The sequence below is a fragment of the Capsicum annuum genome, chromosome 11 (genome assembly GCF_002878395.1).
Source record: "Capsicum annuum cultivar UCD-10X-F1 chromosome 11, UCD10Xv1.1, whole genome shotgun sequence".
NCBI lineage: Eukaryota > Viridiplantae > Streptophyta > Magnoliopsida > Solanales > Solanaceae > Capsicum > Capsicum annuum.
The window spans coordinates 191,194,693-191,212,414 of NC_061121.1; the positions used below are offsets into that span (position 1 = coordinate 191,194,693).

At 35.3% G+C, this 17,722-nt stretch overlaps 2 long non-coding RNA genes across 4 annotated transcripts; both read right to left on the reverse strand.

Moving 5' to 3' along the window:
- Positions 1-688: 688 nt before the first annotated feature.
- On the reverse strand, positions 689-4,508 carry LOC107848356. Of its 3 annotated transcripts, none has more exons than XR_001667960.2 (4): positions 4,122-4,508; positions 2,448-2,513; positions 1,422-1,504; positions 689-1,073 (listed from the first exon to the last, which is right to left on the reverse strand). It is a non-coding gene; the product is annotated as an uncharacterized LOC107848356 (long non-coding RNA). The 3 variants fall into 3 exon arrangements; XR_001667959.2 differs by having other exon boundaries at positions 689-1,036; positions 4,122-4,504; XR_001667961.2 differs by lacking the exon at positions 4,122-4,508 and adding an exon at positions 2,791-4,088 and having other exon boundaries at positions 689-1,036.
- Positions 4,509-6,390: 1,882 nt separating this feature from the next.
- On the reverse strand, positions 6,391-10,149 carry LOC107848357. Its single transcript, XR_001667962.2, has 3 exons — positions 7,697-10,149; positions 7,029-7,149; positions 6,391-6,933 (listed from the first exon to the last, which is right to left on the reverse strand). It is a non-coding gene; the product is annotated as an uncharacterized LOC107848357 (long non-coding RNA).
- Positions 10,150-17,722: the final 7,573 nt, after the last annotated feature.

A 17,722-nucleotide genomic window follows, 5' to 3' on the forward strand; every position in this document is an offset into this window, starting at 1 on the left:
TTTGAAGAGCAAAAATTGAGTATCAACAGTGACCCTTTACTTCTATCAGCTATCATATTGGACAATATATAATCTCATTGCATCATTGACAAGGCCTTGTGCGTTCTCCTCAATCGTCATTCCCTCTTTCTATTGGATTGATTTATCTCGCAAGCTTTTTTAAAATCTTCTCTAATATCAATATCAATATCAATGGCTAGGCCTCATTAGGACAAAATATGCATGGAGAAAATCTAGAACGACATGTCCAAGAATAAGATTTGGAACAATAAAACTATGATGCAATGTATTGATCTATCCCTTTTTACTCGAGCTTTTTTTGAAGCATCATATTCTACTACTGACCTGTATAATGTGAAAGAATTATTCAGGAATAAAATTTCATATCAAGTATCTCAAGGAAATAGCTCTTAAAAGACCTCCATAATAACTTATCATTATATCATTCAACCTCCTTTCGGCAAGTTCCTCATCCTTGTAGATGGCAAGTTCGTGACCATGAAAGGACAAGTGAACTACTATATAATATATATTGACAAGAATTAGTTAGAAAACCAATTAGAACATCATGTATTCACTTGTTATATCGAGAAAAAGCATTCAAGAAGTCTACACATTAGCTACAAAAAATGATGCAATTTTAAGGATGAATAAAAATACTATCCTCAGTATCGTAAAAAGTTAAATTTGGTGGAAGGAATCTTCAATTCAGGCAAATGTAAAGAAACTTGTCATTTTTGTAAGCCTCAAAACATTAAAAGTAATGTGTATCTAAACATTTAATGGGAACTCTATAAAAAAAACTTACGATTGAAAAGGATATACCGATAACTTACAAATCTGTGTTGAGTTCTATGTAGTAACCATCAAGAAAATTTGATAAGAGCAGTTAAGGCAACAACTCTCTACAATGCCTTCAACCTATTAGCTTTCAATGAGATCTCTATTCTTTTATAGATCCAAATATTTAAAAAATTTGTTGCTACACCCTTTCCAGTTTGATTTGTTGTCTCTCTTCCTTCAAAGGAGATATCAGCTGCAATAATTTTTTCATGAGATAGTTGAGGGAGGTCCTACAAAATATGTAACACATATGATAGCGATAAAAGTAAACTGATTAAACTCTTCATAGCTTAGTGAGTTGGTTGGCTATCTAAATTTCACCTTAAAAGAAACTTCACAAAGATTCGATATTACATATGATTAAGTATGTATATTCACCGAGAGAAAAGCGTAATAGATAGTCATAAACAAACAAATAAAGAATTATATATATGTGCCATGAAAGATGAAATAAATAGTTGATATATCACCTGAACGATTAAATAAATAGATGATATATCTTTTGAAAGATTATGAGTATATGCATAAATTTGAGAACAAAAAAGATGTTTAGCGAAGAAAGGTCGAGCAGCCAGTACCTAGATTAACTATCTCACTTTGAACTTTGCTCGGCGAGGTCGTCTTGATTCGTCCACACTTGGCCATTCTTTTGGTCCTTTTACTTACAAAACATAAAATGAGTAAAGTTAGGCGTATTTTGCGTATCTTACTTTGAAATAAGGTATAAATATTGACAAAGCATGGCTAAAAGTCGTGTATACGCCCAACATTGGCGATTCCTATTTTACCCTGAATAAAAATGTGTTTTGTATCACCAAGATGCAGACCAGTTGGAGTAATACTGGTAATTAAAATTATTCAGGATGGTGTTAATCTCTGTAGGGTCTAAACTAAATTATTTCTTTATTGATAATTTGTCTATTCATAACATTAATATATCAAGATCAAGTTTTACTATATTTCATTTAAAAAAAGATCAAATCACCCAATGAAATGTTAAAATTAATAAAAAAAATAAAAAGATAAGAATTCAAATAGCATCCTTTACAAATATAAAAGAAACATTGATAGAGTTCATGAAGAAACACCCAGAGCCATTTGAATGCAGAAAACTTTTTTTTAAGGTAATCAATTACAATCGCTTACAAAAATCTCCAGTTACACATAACAATTTATCATTAAATGAAAACAAAAATCTATGAACAACTATAGGGTAAGAAAAAGAATAAATATTAAGAAAATAAATTCTTTGTTTCATTGAAATTGATAGTATTGCTTTTTAACCTATAGAAAGGTACTAAAAAACAAATAGTAAAGATGTGAAATTGTTGGTATAAGGGTTTGTTGACATTCACTGCCATCAATTGATTTTTTTATTGCAATTAAAAAAGAAAAATAAAGTAGAAGATGACAAAGAATATCAAGGAGAAATCTAGATAGAGAAACTGAAAAGGAAGCGATGAGTCTAGAATATGGCTGAATGATTTTAATTATTTTTACCAAAAATTAATGGAATATTCCTTTAAAAGCTTGAATAGGAGTTTTATTATACATGTTATGTGCAAACAAAAGAAAATTTCTACACTTAAAAGTAGATAGCATACCTTTTTATAGGAAATATTTGTGCAGGTCTCAATCACCACAATCTTAAGAGTTTGGATCTTAATTTTCTGCATATAAAGTGGCAGGATAAAGTACCTCTAAAGAATCAGAACGAAGATAATTTGTTTGATGCAACATATTCAATGACTTAAGCACAAAGCATAGACATATCATTTTTTTGTTTTTGGTACAATGAAAAAACATACATATGTATATACATACTCTTTCCTACAACCAAGCACCCCTATAAGTAAGGAGCCACAGATCTAAGTAGAAGAATATAAAAATCGACAGATCTAAGTAGAAGAATATAAAAATCGACAGAAGTTTTATAATGTTCCATACTCAGTTAATGTCAACTATCAAGTCTGCACCTGTTGGAAAAAGTTGTTTGATGTTCTTTCTTTGATTTTCACACCTCTCGCCCTTTTATTTAGTAATTATGATCAGAGTCTGTATTAGTGATCCAAATTCTTCCTTAATTAGTCGATTTGGATACTTTTACTCGCCATAAGCATGCCAACATCATTATTAGATCTCGATGTTAACCCATTAACATTGAAAAACACATATTAACCAAATAAAATTTGACCAAATCAATAATGCAGCCGCAAGAAACACCAAATCGATCAAAATTAAATAAAAATAAGATAAGGATAGAAAAAAATAATGAAATGGAATCACATTTTAACTAAGAGTTAAGATGATACTAAAATTGTGCATTAGTATATAATTGATTACATCTATTTAGCTACTGAGTAGAAATTCGAAGAAATCCAAAGTAAACAACAACCCAATTTAAGGACATACTCTTATTTAGCTATAGTATAGTGGTGCAACATATAAACTAATTCTACATAGAGCAACAAATTTAATCAGTATCATCTTTTGACCCATCAACCATATTTATGCTGAACATCTTTATGTCCACTAAAACAATTTTCCCAAAGTACTATGAGGGAGTATTTATATTTTGTAATGAACTGTTAAAAAGAAGAAAAATTTACAATGTTTAAGTCATCGGATTATGCACGACCCTAAGATCAATAGAAATGGGAATTAAACCTTTTCTCTTGCTAGCTAAGAAAGATTTTGGATGGTTGTTTTTCTTTTTTATTTTTTCAAGCTGAGTTTCTCATGATTGTTAGCAGCTTGTAGATGGTTTACTGTGTAGCTAGTTGGTCTAATTTAACTTTTTTGTTGTGAAATCTTAGGTATAGAATTATGGTATCTATTTGAGATTTATTCATTTTTTTGAAGCAAATTATTTATTACCCATTTCAGAACTTATAGTTGATTTGCTTGCAAATTGATTAATTGTATTCTTTTTGACTGAGGATCTTAGGTGACATAATGACTTATCTTATTGACTCTTTCTTGCTAAGATATTTTTATTGTTAATTAAATCAAACACATTGCTTGCCAGAGTGTAATCCCCACAATCCAAAAAGAAATTATTCAAGAAAATTCATAAATGCAAAATTACAAAGATGTATCTATCTACTTCTAATTATTCAGCATGTAGAGCATCAACTTCGTTTGTTCAAACACAATCAAAGGTTAGAAGACTAGTAGAAACTATAAGAAAAATTAGAAAGAGAGGAGAAACTCAAAGATAGAATTTCGACTGTAAGAAACAAAGAAGTAAAAGAAGCCAAAAGAATTGAGAATCTTACTAATGAAACTTGGACAATTTCAGAGAGCGCTGAAGAGGATTGACTCCATTAATGAAATTTTCTTAGCTATTGGATTGTTCAAAATCTAATAAAATGGTAGAACATAATCGATTGAGTGTTCATGTTTATATTTAAATCAATGACACTGATTGATTCGGAAGAAACGAAATGGTTTTTTGAAATTTCTAAACAACACTCCATTGATCTTATTAAATTTTTGTTGATGAGCTGGAGTGATGTTTCTTGATGATGTGAAAAATGATCGGGAATCATCGTGAAGCCAATAGATTTATCATTTACCCTATATAATGAGTATAATTGCATGTCTGCCATTTGTCATTCTAATACTCTCTCTTCTATATAAAAAATAATATATTTACACACACACACACACATATATATATATATATAAATATATCATTGTTTAATAAAATGGTGCATCTATATCTTCACCATTTAAAAAATTGTTCATATTTGTACTTTTTGTTAACATACTAAACTATAAAAAATCCTAAAACTAATTGTTTTAATTTCAAATATCACATACCTTTAAATGATTACTTTAGAGGGTAAAAGTAGTTTATTAAGGACTGACCCGATTGGACCAGCTTGGGTTGGGTATAAAGAGAAGTAGCCCATGAAGGAGCCATCTCGATAGCCATAACAACATAGAGAGGCACCTAGAGAGGCACCTACTCTAGGGACAGGTAGATAACCCGAGACCACCAAGCTAAGAATGGTGACTACACACTAGCGGATAAATGAAAGGACAATGTCAGAGATTCTAGAAGGCACTAGAAACCCTTGATAGAACCACATCTGACACACAAAAGTGGATTAGTTACTCTCCAACATCACTATGACGAGTGGTGATCTTTCCTTAGGTACAGATAATGCTAGCCCTATAAATAGATACCCTCTCCCTATCATAAAGGATCAAATTTTCTCTGATCCTTCCCTATAAGTAATAAAATATCTTTATCTTCATTCTTAAGCATTCTCTATTTCCTATAGCTATTTTACTATTTTTTTTATTATTGCATTTAAGCTCCATCACATCAAGTTTATAGCTGGAAGGACATGGCGCTCATCTAACATCATAGATTTTTTCTTATGTTTTTGCCTTATTTGATTTATTTGATCTATTGTTTACATTATTTAACTTTTTGCAAACATATACCACTATCCAAAGCTAAATTCATAAGGTGTGCTCCGGAATTATGAATATATTCAACTATACCAAAACGATAGTAAACATCTTTGTGCACACCATTGGTCCAGAGCAACAACGTAGCTTTACAGCTACGTTACCTCTTGCTAGTTTTCTTTTAGTGATCTTGTTTTACAGGGAATTAGGTCACGACTAACCGCATTGGAGATACAAATTTCAGAAGCAAAGCAGGTATTGCATCAATTGACCCGACGAGCTCTAACATCTGAGGAGAAGGAAGAGCCCTGATGATGGCATGAAGGTTGGTCGTTTGGTTGAAGAAGGAAAACTCTCATTCTCCAAGAAGAAAAAAATATCCCTCATCGATCGAAAAAAGTTTGGTCAGGATGATGATTTTAAAATGACCTTCAAGGATGAAAATCTAGAGAGATTGAGGGATGTTTGAAATAATTTGTTGGTGATATACCTAAATATAGACGAATGCTATGTGAAAAGGGTATTGGTTGACCTAGAAAGCTTGGGCAACTCATGCACAAAGGATTTTTTGACTAAATGTAGTCGAGCGCAACCCTACAACCCATGGCCTAAACCTTGGCCAAGTTTAACATGGCAAACGAGGTAGGGCATAGAAGGTGTTGCGGGCACAAATTTCTTAGGAAAGATGAATAACAAAGATAGTACCTTGGTACACTATAGAAAACATTGGGAATGTTTGAACATTTACTTTCTTTGGTAATTTGGGACTTAAGCATGATCAAATAAAAAGTCTTGTTTTCCTTTCCTTTCATATTCAGGTTGAAGCCTGGTAAATTTTGACCGCCCAAAAATGTGGCATTCAAAGTAATTAGGAGACATCCTAACTTACTGAAGTGGAAAAGGTAAGAACCTCACCAAAAATTTGTACCAGCCAATAAAGCATGCTTGCAAATAATGTACATATATTTATATGTGATCTGGATAGTGAAGAGACTAGGGTATAAATGCCCTATGCTCTGACGCATCATTCTCTTCTATCATAGAGTCCTGCCTTTCAATGAAGGGGATGTATTTGTCTAGAAAACTACAGTAAAAACTTATTAGCATCCACAGTCAAACGTCAAGCATAAGACATAAAATGTCAATAGATTTTGATATAATATAAGCTATCTAGGAGAATGACACTTGGGAGAAAAAAAGAATTTTTGAATAACACAACATATCATAAATCCAAAAAACCCCAATCTCAAAGTAATAAAGTATAAATCGAGAGGGGTCACATACTCGAAAACAAGGAAATAAGTCTAAAAGAGGAAAATGATTTTGGGGAACCAGCTTGATATATCTGCACTTCTTCAGAATCTCTTCTTGAGGATAAGTCATCTTGAGAGAAGATCATTTTGGTAGGATTGAAGGGTGAGAAAACATTGTCCTAGATGGCCACCTGAGTACTGTTAATCTCCTCTTTGATTAAATATATGTGGGCCAGAAGCTTTTTAAGGACACCTAACTTCTCCTTCTAGATTTTGTTGCAAAAAAAACTCATAATGTATTACCTCATGGTCAACACTCATAATGTTGACCCAGAAAGCTTAAGAAACTCATGCACAAAACATATTTTGATAAATGAAGTCGAGCGCCACCGTACAACCCATGTACTAAAACCTGCCCGAGTTTAACATGGAAAATAAGGTAGGGGTTAGAAAGAGCCCCGAGCATGACTTTCTGGGAAAGATGAATGACAAAGATATATGACATACCTGGGAAAACTATAACAAGCATCGAGAATGTTTGAACATTAACATTCTCTTGGTAATTGGGACTTATGCATGATCTAATAAAAAAGCTTGTTTTCCTTTCCTTTCATATTCAGGTTGAAGCCTAGCAAATTTTGACCACCAAAAGTATGACATTCAAAGTAATTAGGAGACATACTAACTTAAAAAAATGGCAAAGGAAATAACATCACCAAAAAGGTCTACCAGACCATAAAGCATGCTTGCAAATGATATACATAAAAATTTATGATATACAAATAGTTAAGCAGCCATGGTATAGTTACTCCACACTCTAATACATCAATCTCTTCTAGTATAGAGACCTGCCTCCTAATAAAGGGGATGGATTTGACAAGAATACTGCAATTAAAACTTATTAGCATCCACATTCAACCATCAAGCATGAGACGTAAAATGGTAATCAATTCCAATATAATATATCTAGGAGAACGACACATCGTATAATAATAACATTCATCACAATTAAGTTGTTAATAAAAAAAATAAATGGGAGAAAATGAAGATAGTTTAAATAAATTAGCATATCATAAATCCAACAAAAATCTCAAAGTAAGAGAGTACAATCGAGAGGGGTTAAATACTAGGAAACAAGGAAATAAGTCTAGAAGAGGTAAGGGATTCAAGGGAACCTGGCTTGAGAGATCTGCACTTCTTCAGAATCTCTTCCTGAGGATAAGTCATCTTGAGAGGAGGTAATTTATATAGGACTGAAGGGTGAGAAAACATTGTCCTGGATAGCTGCCTGAGCAGCCTTAAATTCCTCTTTAATCAAAGATGGGTGGGCCAGAAGCTTTTCAAGTACACCTAAATTCTCCTCGTAGATCTCACCATAACGTACACTTATAATGTATTGCCTCATGGACAAGAACGAAGCTCGACTCTGTTTCAAACTCTTTTAAAGGGACTTAACCTTATCTTAGTTTTAATAAAACGCATCTCCAAAATAACCAAGAGAATTGTCCCCCCCTCTCCTGAGAAAAGTTCTATATTAGCTCGAGCAGCTACAACTTCAACAACCTTGTCTTTTAGAAGGGTTTGCAATTATAATGAATATTGAATGTCCTGATCGTCCCTCTCCTTATGCTCTTGACTTTTTCATCAAGCTTTTAGTCTCTAAGGCTCAACCGGGCCTAGGTTTTATCACATTGACACAGGGACTCCTTATCTATGAAAGAACGATCCTCCCAGGTGTAAACTTTCTCCTTTAGAAAAGAGAGCATTTCATAGAGTTCCCTACCTTAGGCTTCTCCCTTTCTCGAGAAAGAGCTTCACACGTGTAAAGATAAACCTGACACATTTAGATTAAATATAGTGTTAGGAAAAAAAGATGGGAGAAATCTGCAAGAACCTAATAAATACTCCCTCGCAATAGAGCCTTGAAAGTGTCTTTGGAAAGGGCTTGACTTTCTTGGGCCAACAAGCTCACCACTTTCTCCATAAGAAAGTGATAGTGCAGATGCGAATACATATCCTGCCAGATTTTTTCCATCATAGAAACATGTTTTTCAGGCGAAGAACTTTGCAATATAGGCATCTCAAAATCATTATTAATCATCTCGTCAATCATATCTGAATGGAGCAGTTCAACGTAGGCATGGATGGATAAGATGCAAAGGACTAGGCTTCCAAAGTAGTATCTCCAAGTGTATCCACTTGGGTCATCTCCTCCTAGTGTAAGGTAGTGGACTTACTCGACCTTCTTCTCCTGCTTGGTATAGGGGATCTCATTGTCTTCATTTTTCTTATCAACTAGGGATCGACCTTTGGAGCCCCCCGACTTCTTTAGGCTGGTGTACGAACAAATGGGTAAACCCCTCAAGATCAAAAAAAGTTATGCAAATGCAAAATGGTTCCATCAATATTGATCCCTAGAAAAAAGATATAATCAGTACATGGTAGACATCCGCAAGCCACAAAATGAGGAAATACGGGCATAATGGTCCTTGTAGATCCACCTCTTTTCGGTAGAAATGGTTTTAGGTGTATCCCTTAAACAGACCTACTCAAGAATCCTTCGTACCCAAGGGAGAATATCTGCTGGTGCGTAACCCAAGAATTGGCCGCAATAAGACAAGAATATGAGGAAAAGCAAAATGTTGCTTTACATAAAAAGGATAAAAGAAGGACATACTATGACAACTCCATTCTTCCTACAGAGAAGGTAAGCCGGGAAGGAAATTTTAGCAAATAAAGACGTATTATTCCTACCACTGATGGGTCGCTTCTTGTAGATATGAGAGCACACCTTTGCTACCCCAAAACTTAAAAGTCATAAATTTTTCAAGGATTACCTATGGAGCATATATGCTGAATAAATACACAAGGGAGAAGCACAAGTCTAAGAAGCACATGACGACATAGAGATAGGAGACTGCCTTCTAAACTATGGGATCCCCCTAACTCAAAAAGATAATGTAGGGTTTATATAGATGAAAGATAAATCAGATGATATGGATGGTAGCTAGACCCATAACAAAAGTGTAAGTATTGATGACCAAATACCTAGTTTAGAAATGGAGATATTCTTGGTGAGATAAGGAGAGAAGATTTTAATATTTTTCTGTAACCCACAATCCCCTTTGATAGCCTTAATTGAACCTTTATCTACCTTAGACACAAAATGAAACATAGATTGCTTTTGCTAGAAGGAGGAGCACTCCTCCAATGTATAGCTCTTACAGTCGTCCTTGAAATTGGGTTATTTTGGAATCATCGCATCAACTAAGGACTCAACTTCATTTGGAGACATTGTTGGGGGGGAAATATTTACTACGAGGAGAAGTGGGAGAAAACCTAATGAAATCCATAGCCGGAACAGGGGGTGAATCAATAAGAAATGCAGTGACGCCACCTACAACTTCTAGATCGGGGTCAATAATGATGATTTTAGCTCTATCTACCTCAGTAGGATCTATTGCAACACATTTTTTAAATACAAAAAAACCATGAGTGGCATTAGGAAGCAAGGTGTGGAGAGTAATAAGAGGAAGGAAATTGTTGTGATGTTTTTGGGTAATTAAGAGAGAAAAATGGAAAGAAGTGAAGAGAATAGTTGGATACAAATGAGTTTTTTGTCACGACTAGATTTCTGACTCCTACCTTATTCCACCAATAGGAAAGACAAATCATAACTCAGAATGATAGGTAACAAGCTAACGGGTAAAAACTAAAATACGTCATGTATAATGATAACAATAGTAATAATAAGTAAAAAATAGAAAGGTAAACATATATAATATAACAAAATGAGAGAAAGAAAAAGTACCACATATACAAATAAATCCTTCCCAAGACCTGGTAAGATCGGTACTGGAGCCGCTAGGAAAAGATACTCAGAGTACTAGATAGAATCCAAATTATACAAAATACATACAAGCTATCTCGGGTACAAAAGACTAAACTCGAATAGATAGAGGAGGATTAGCCTAAGACGACAATAAGCTTGCCCTACCCAAGATATGTGCTGGAAAGTAGGAGTCACGTCAACGTCAGTTAGTAGTACTCGAATCTATATCAGGGTAAAGATGCAAAAGTGCAGTATAAGTAACAAAACAATGTGTACTGAGTAGGCATCATCTGACAAATGAGCTCAATACAGGAAAAGTATAACTAAAATGCGAGGGTGTAATCTAAGTCAATAATAAACAGGGTGTCACGACCCAAACCAGGTCCTGACCGTGACGGGTATCTCAAGTCCCATGTGGATCAGAGATCACCCCCTGTACCTAACCAAACAAAATTCACCACACCCCAAAGTAGTCTAAATTTCGAACATATAACAAGATAAGAGAATATTAATTTAAAGACACTGAAATACGCCTACAACCAAAACCAACTGATACCAGTATCAACACTAATACCAATACCAACACTAATACCAACACCTACACTGCCCATGCCAACAGTAGTTTGACAAAGCCTTTAATCAAAACCAAAGAATATCCAGTAGGGACATGCCTCCGACCATAGCCAAAAACTAATTCCAAAGGAATAGCCAAAATATAACTGAAACCATAAACTTGAAATGGGATCTTCCTAAGTATGGAAGCTCACCACTTCGATCTGAGTCGCTAGCTGATCCTGAATCTAAGTAAATGAGCGGGAGGTGTTGAAGTATGACTAGTTCCTGTATAGGATAGGGATACAGCGTCCCAAGACCGTTAGCAGGGTGAACGCTAACTTATGACTAGAGGATAAGGATAACATAATGATATGATCAATAGTTTAAAATCATTCAAAGTTGGTGAACACAATCAAATTCATAGACATATACATATTATATATATATCATATGTCGAGATAGGGAACAAGGCTTAACGTGCATTTGAAAACCTTATATATATCACATGTCAGGATGGGGAACAAGGCTTAATATGTATTTAATAACCTTAGTCTGGATTGTGTAGCTCAATCGTCAAATAATAGTACCCATGGAATATATGGTCCACAACTCCTACCCCCTAGTCGGGCCCCAGTGTGTATAGTCGCATTAATTGGAGAATAATCTCATATATATGTATATAGGGGGCTCGAACACTCCAACATATACCAAGGTGACATAAGAACCTAATCATATAACATTTTACGGGGGACTAGAATCTACCTTGTCATGAAATAATAATAAGGAAAATTAAACCTCCCTGGTCACTTTGACTCCTGTATCGGCAAATGCGGTTTCCAGTATTGGGCTCTAGGAGTTCCACTTTCATGACTCAGCTACACAACCCTTATTAAAGACTAATTAAAACAAATGTCATATTCCCATTCATTTAAGTACATTCCACATTAAGGCATACAATGTTGGTATCATTATACCAATTGTACTTATAAGGTAATACATCATGCCAAAATAATTTCCATTTAACTTAGGGAGAACAACTCCCTCTGTTCATTAATACACATTGGGAACACAGACTCCTTTTGTTCATTAAATCATACCTTTGTATTCAAATACTTCTTTATATCATGCAATAGTTCAAGATTATTTCAATTTTTACAAATACCCATAGTTCTCATAAGTAAAACCAATTTCATATCATGGGGTTGGGGTTATAATCACTTCAAAGCCACAAGTTTGGGAAAATTACAATTCTCTAGTTCATTCACCATACCCCACTAGGTGGGAATACATTGGGTTTGTTGTTGTTGTTGTTGTTGTTGTAGTTCATTCACCATACCCAAGCATCAATAATTTTAAAATCATATTAAAAGCATAAAAATCATATGTATAAACCATGAGAGACATTATTCAATATGAAAATCATATATGTAAAAACCATGAGAAACATTATTCAATTCATAACATTCAAAACCCCCAACCTTTGTTTTCAAACCAAAACAATAACCTAATAAACAACAATCTAAATCACATGCTTTTGCAGTATTAACAATGAGGAAAGAGTAACATGCCTGAATCATGAAGATTTATGGAGAGAAATCGACCCCTGAGCCCTTAGATGACCAAATTAATGAAATCGTAGTTTGACTTATTTGAGAGGATTTAGAGAGATAGTTTAATCAGTTAAATTGTTGAATAAATAACCCAAAAGTATTTTATGGATAAGGGGTCTAAAGGGTTTTAGGTGAGAAATTTCTAAAGTACGCCCAACTTAAAAGATGGAAAGGCATCGTCTTTGGTTATAAGTCAACTCCTTGACTCGTATCCATACCATACGACTCGTGACCACCAGTCATAACCAGGATAGTCTCTACGACCCACAATACTATTATCCTTATGACTCAACCCACCAACTCCTAATCTGAACCTACGACTCGTAGGGTCCTACTCATGAGCAAAACATAACCCAAATGAATTAAACACTGGACATCCTACTATTTGAACCTACGACTTATAACATATCCTTACGACTCATAGTAAGCCATTCATACTCAGAGCATAATCAAGTCTCAAATTTTATGGTTTGGGTACGGCTCAACCTAACGAGTTTTCAGAACATCCTGCGACTTTGGGGGGTCCAGTCGTAACCAAGGCAGTGAGCCCAAAGCTCAAGAAATTTCCAAGGGATAAAATCCGAGGTGTTTTCATTCTCCCCCACGTAGATTATTCATCCTCGAATGACAGGACATGGAAATTGCTAGCATGATTTGACACAATATCCCCAACTCTTACCTTTAACAAGCTCATAAAATAACGATGTTAAGGAAATCTATCTTTCCTTTAATAAAGTCAAAAAAACAAAGATATTAAGAATAACACATACCTTACGTACAATTTTCCTGAGCGGAAAACTGGAATGGTTACGTGGACTTCATGTCCTCTTTGACTTCCCAAGTAGCGTCTTCAACCTTGTGGTTTCTCCATAGAACCTTTACCGAAGCTATATACTTTGTCCACAACTGACAAAATTGCCGATGTAAAATTTCAACCAGTACCTGCTCATATGATAAGGAATCCAAAATACCAATATCCTTGATAGGAACAATCAACGATGGATGTCTCAAATACCTCATAAATATTGACATATGGAAGACCAAATGAATGGATCTCAAATTAAATAACAACTCCAATTCATATGCGATGCTATCAACCCTCTTTAAAACTAAGTACGGAGCAACATACCGGGGGATGAGCTTCCCTTTCTTCCCAAACCGCATTACTCCCTTCATGGGAGATACCTTAAAGAACACCCAATTGCCAACCTCAAACTAACTCCCTATACCTCACATCCATATAGGACTTTTGGTGACTTTGGGCTGCTTAAAGTCTATCCTGAATCACCTTGACCTTCTCCATCACTTGGTGAACCAAATTTGGGACAAATATCTCCACCCCACTAACCTCAAGCCACCTAATAGGAGACCTATACCTCCTACTATACAATGCATCAAACAGAGCTATCCTAATATTAGAGTGGTAGCTATTATTATACGCAAACACTACAAGAGAAAAACGGTCAACCCAACTACCATAGTCGATCACCTAAGATCAAAGCATATCTTCTAATGCCTGAATAGTCCTTTTTGGCTTGCCCATTTGATTGCGGGTGAAAAGTAGTACTAAGGATCACCTTAGTTCCTAATCCTTTCTGAAATGAATGCCAAAAATGCGATGAGAACTAAGTACCATGATCTGACATAATAAAAACAGGTGCCCCTCCAACTTTATAATCTCTTGGAGTAAGAACTTCACGTAATCCTCTACCGAATAATTAGTCCTCACTGGCAAGAAGTTAGCAGACTTAGTCTTCCTATACAAAATGACCCAAATTGAATAAACTGATTTTAAGACCGAGAAAGACCGATAATGAAAACCATATTAATCACTTCCCACTTCCACACATGCAACTCAATCTCTTGAGTCAACTAACCGAGCCTCAAGTGCTCAACTATCACTTGTTGACACACCATGCACTTAGCCACAAAATTGGCCACATCTCGCTTTATATTGTTCCACCAATAAATCACCTTATGATTATGATACATCTTCATTGAACTGGGATGAACGACATCACGTGACTCATGAGCCTTAGCCAAAATCCTCTTTCTCAGCCCATATACATCGGGAACACATAGTATGCCTTGATACCTCAATATACCATCGCAACTAATCTCAAAATCTACAACCTTTGGTTTACCCACATCTCCCGTAATCTTCATTAAGACCGGATCCAGTACCTACTTCTTCTTATTTCACCAACAAGAGATGACTTTACCACCCCTTGCACAAACACACCACCATCCTCAGAGTCCAAGAGATGAACTCCAAGGTTAGCGAAATGGTGAATATATTTCCCCAACTCCCACTTATCCTTATCCATATGAGCTAGATTCCTATGGGTAACCTGCTAATAGCATCAACATCAAAATAAACTTTATCGAAGTGATAGTGGAAACTCAAGTCGTAGTCTTTCAGCAACTTAAGCTACCTTATCTGCCTGAGATTCAACTTCTTCTGAGTGAACACATATTGCAGAGTCTTATGATCAGAAAAGATATCTACATGGACTCTATACAAATAGCGATGCCAGATCTTCAATGCAAACACCACAATCAACAACTCCAAGTCATAAGTCGAGTAATTCATTTTATGAACTTTCAATTGCCTAGAATCATAGGCCACGACCCTACCATGCTGCATTAACATACAACAAAGTCTAATATAAGATAAATCACAATAGATAAGAAAACCATCAGTGCCTTCTGACAGAGTCAAAACTAGAGCAAAAGTCAACTTATCTTTCAGATTCTTAAAACTACCCTCACAAGTATCATACCACAAGAACTTTACCTTCTTCTAAGTTAACTTAGTCAACGGGGGTAGCTATAGTCTCAAGGAGGGCAGCTACAGCCGAGAAAATCTCCATAAACCTCCTATAGTAATCAACTAAATCCAATAATCTCTGAATATCAGTTAGAGTCGTGGGCCTAGGCCACTTCTTTACTAGTGCAACTTTTGGCAGATCCACCATGATCCCTTCACTAGAAATGACATGACCCAGAAAAGTAAAAACTTTTAACCAAAATTCGCACTTTGATAACTTAGTATACAAATGCTGATCTTTAAAAGTTTGCAACATGATACGAAGGTGATCGGCATAATCCGCCTCACTCTTGGAATACACTAGAATATTATCTATAAACACGATGATGAACAAATCCAAAAATTGATGGAAGACCCTATTCATTAAGTCCATGAATTCCACTGGGGCATTAGTCAAATCAAAAGACATGACTAAGAACTTATAATGACTATACCGGGGTTAGGAAAGAAGTCTTAGGGATATCCACTTCCCTAATCTTTAGCTGATGATAACCAAACCTAAGATCAATCTTAGAGAAACACTTAGTAGCCTAAAGTTGGTCAAACAAATCACCAATCCGAGGAAGTGGATACTTATTCTTCATCGTAACCTTATTGAACTAATGATAATTAATACACATTCAAAGGGAACCATTCTTCTTACTCGCTAACAAAATGGGAGCACCATACAGAGACACTAGGACAGATAAATCCCTTGTCAATAAGGTCTTTCAACTGCTTTTTAAGCTCTTTTAGCTCAACCGAAGCCATTTTATAAGGTGGGACAGAGATACGACGAGTTTCTAAAACAAGGTCAAGCCCAAAATCAATCAATCTCCCGATTGGGAGGAACACCAGGAAGATCATTAAGAAAAACCATAAAAAAAGATGTCAATGAAGGACCCTCCGAGTTGAAATATTTAACCAAAACCAAATGGTAGAGACATCCATTGGAAATCAACTTCCAAGCTCTAAGATATGATATAAATATTCCCTTATGCACTAGAGAACTCCCTTCCCACTCAACTACTGGCTCATTAGGGAATTCAAACATGACCTTACAGGTCAAAAAATCTAGGAGGCATAGCATGAATACAACCAATCCATCCTCAATATAATATCAAAATCAACTATGTCTAACTTTATCAGATCTACCAGGGTTTCTTTATCACCAACAGTTACCACACAACCTCTATAGACTTTTCTAGCAACCATACAATCACCCACCAAGGTATAAAAGCAAAAGGGGTCATAGATACACTCAAGATCAAAATAAAAATGCACAGCTAAAAATAGGGTCACATAAGAAAGAGTAGACTCCAAATCAAGCAAGCAATATACACCACTAGAAAATAGTTATAACATACCAGTAACAACATGGGGAGATACCTTAGAGTCCTGATGGGTAGAAAAAACATACAAATGATTTTGGTCAGTACCGAATAAAGTGGAAACTGGTATCTTATTTGCCCTCGAAGCAACCTTAGAAGGACAATCCCTCTGAAAGTGACCACTCTAACCACATTTGAAATACTTGTTCCTCTCTTCTACGCAAAACCCATGGTGCACCTTCTTGTAGAATCTACAAGGAGGACATAATGGAGCGAACTAAGCCCCACCAACCTAAGATTAGGCGCCCTGTACCCTAAATCCACTATCATTCTAAGAACGATGGTCACCTGACGGCTTAGGATAAGGAGAACTAGACGTAGAGTGGGAATCAACACTACCCCACTTTTTCTTCGACTACTTTCCACCATCTCTACCACTCTGCTGCTGACTTCCACCTTGATTAGAAAATCTAAACTTTATATTTAGCCTTTCCTTAATTTCAACTTGCTTCTTCTTCTCTTCCTTAACCTGCTACATATACACAACTAATTTGGAGATGTCTATGTCTTTGTTCAGCTAGGTTGCCTTACTTTATGGTATCAAATCATGAGACAACATAGAAATAAATTTCTTTATTCTAGCCCTTATGCTAGACATTAACTTGGGAGCATATAGGGGAAACTGATAGAATTTCAAGGCATAATCCTTGAATATCATTCCGCTTTGCTTCTAATTAACAAAATCTTTTGCTTTTGCCTCTTTCAACTCTTGAGGAGAGAAGAGGTCCAAAAAAGAGATAAATTATCCCACAATACGGATTTAGCATCATCTTTCCTAAACTATTCCAATTCCTCTTGCCATTGGTATGATACATCCTTTAGTTAATAGGCAGTGAATTCTACAACTTCCACATTAGTAGTATGTATAACGTGAAAGATCTTTTCTATCACATTAATAAAAGCTTGATGATCCTCTTCAACCTTAATACCAGTAAATACAAAAGGGCTTAACCGCATAAACTGGCCAACCCTTATGGCCTTTGAAGATAGAGTAACATAAGCTA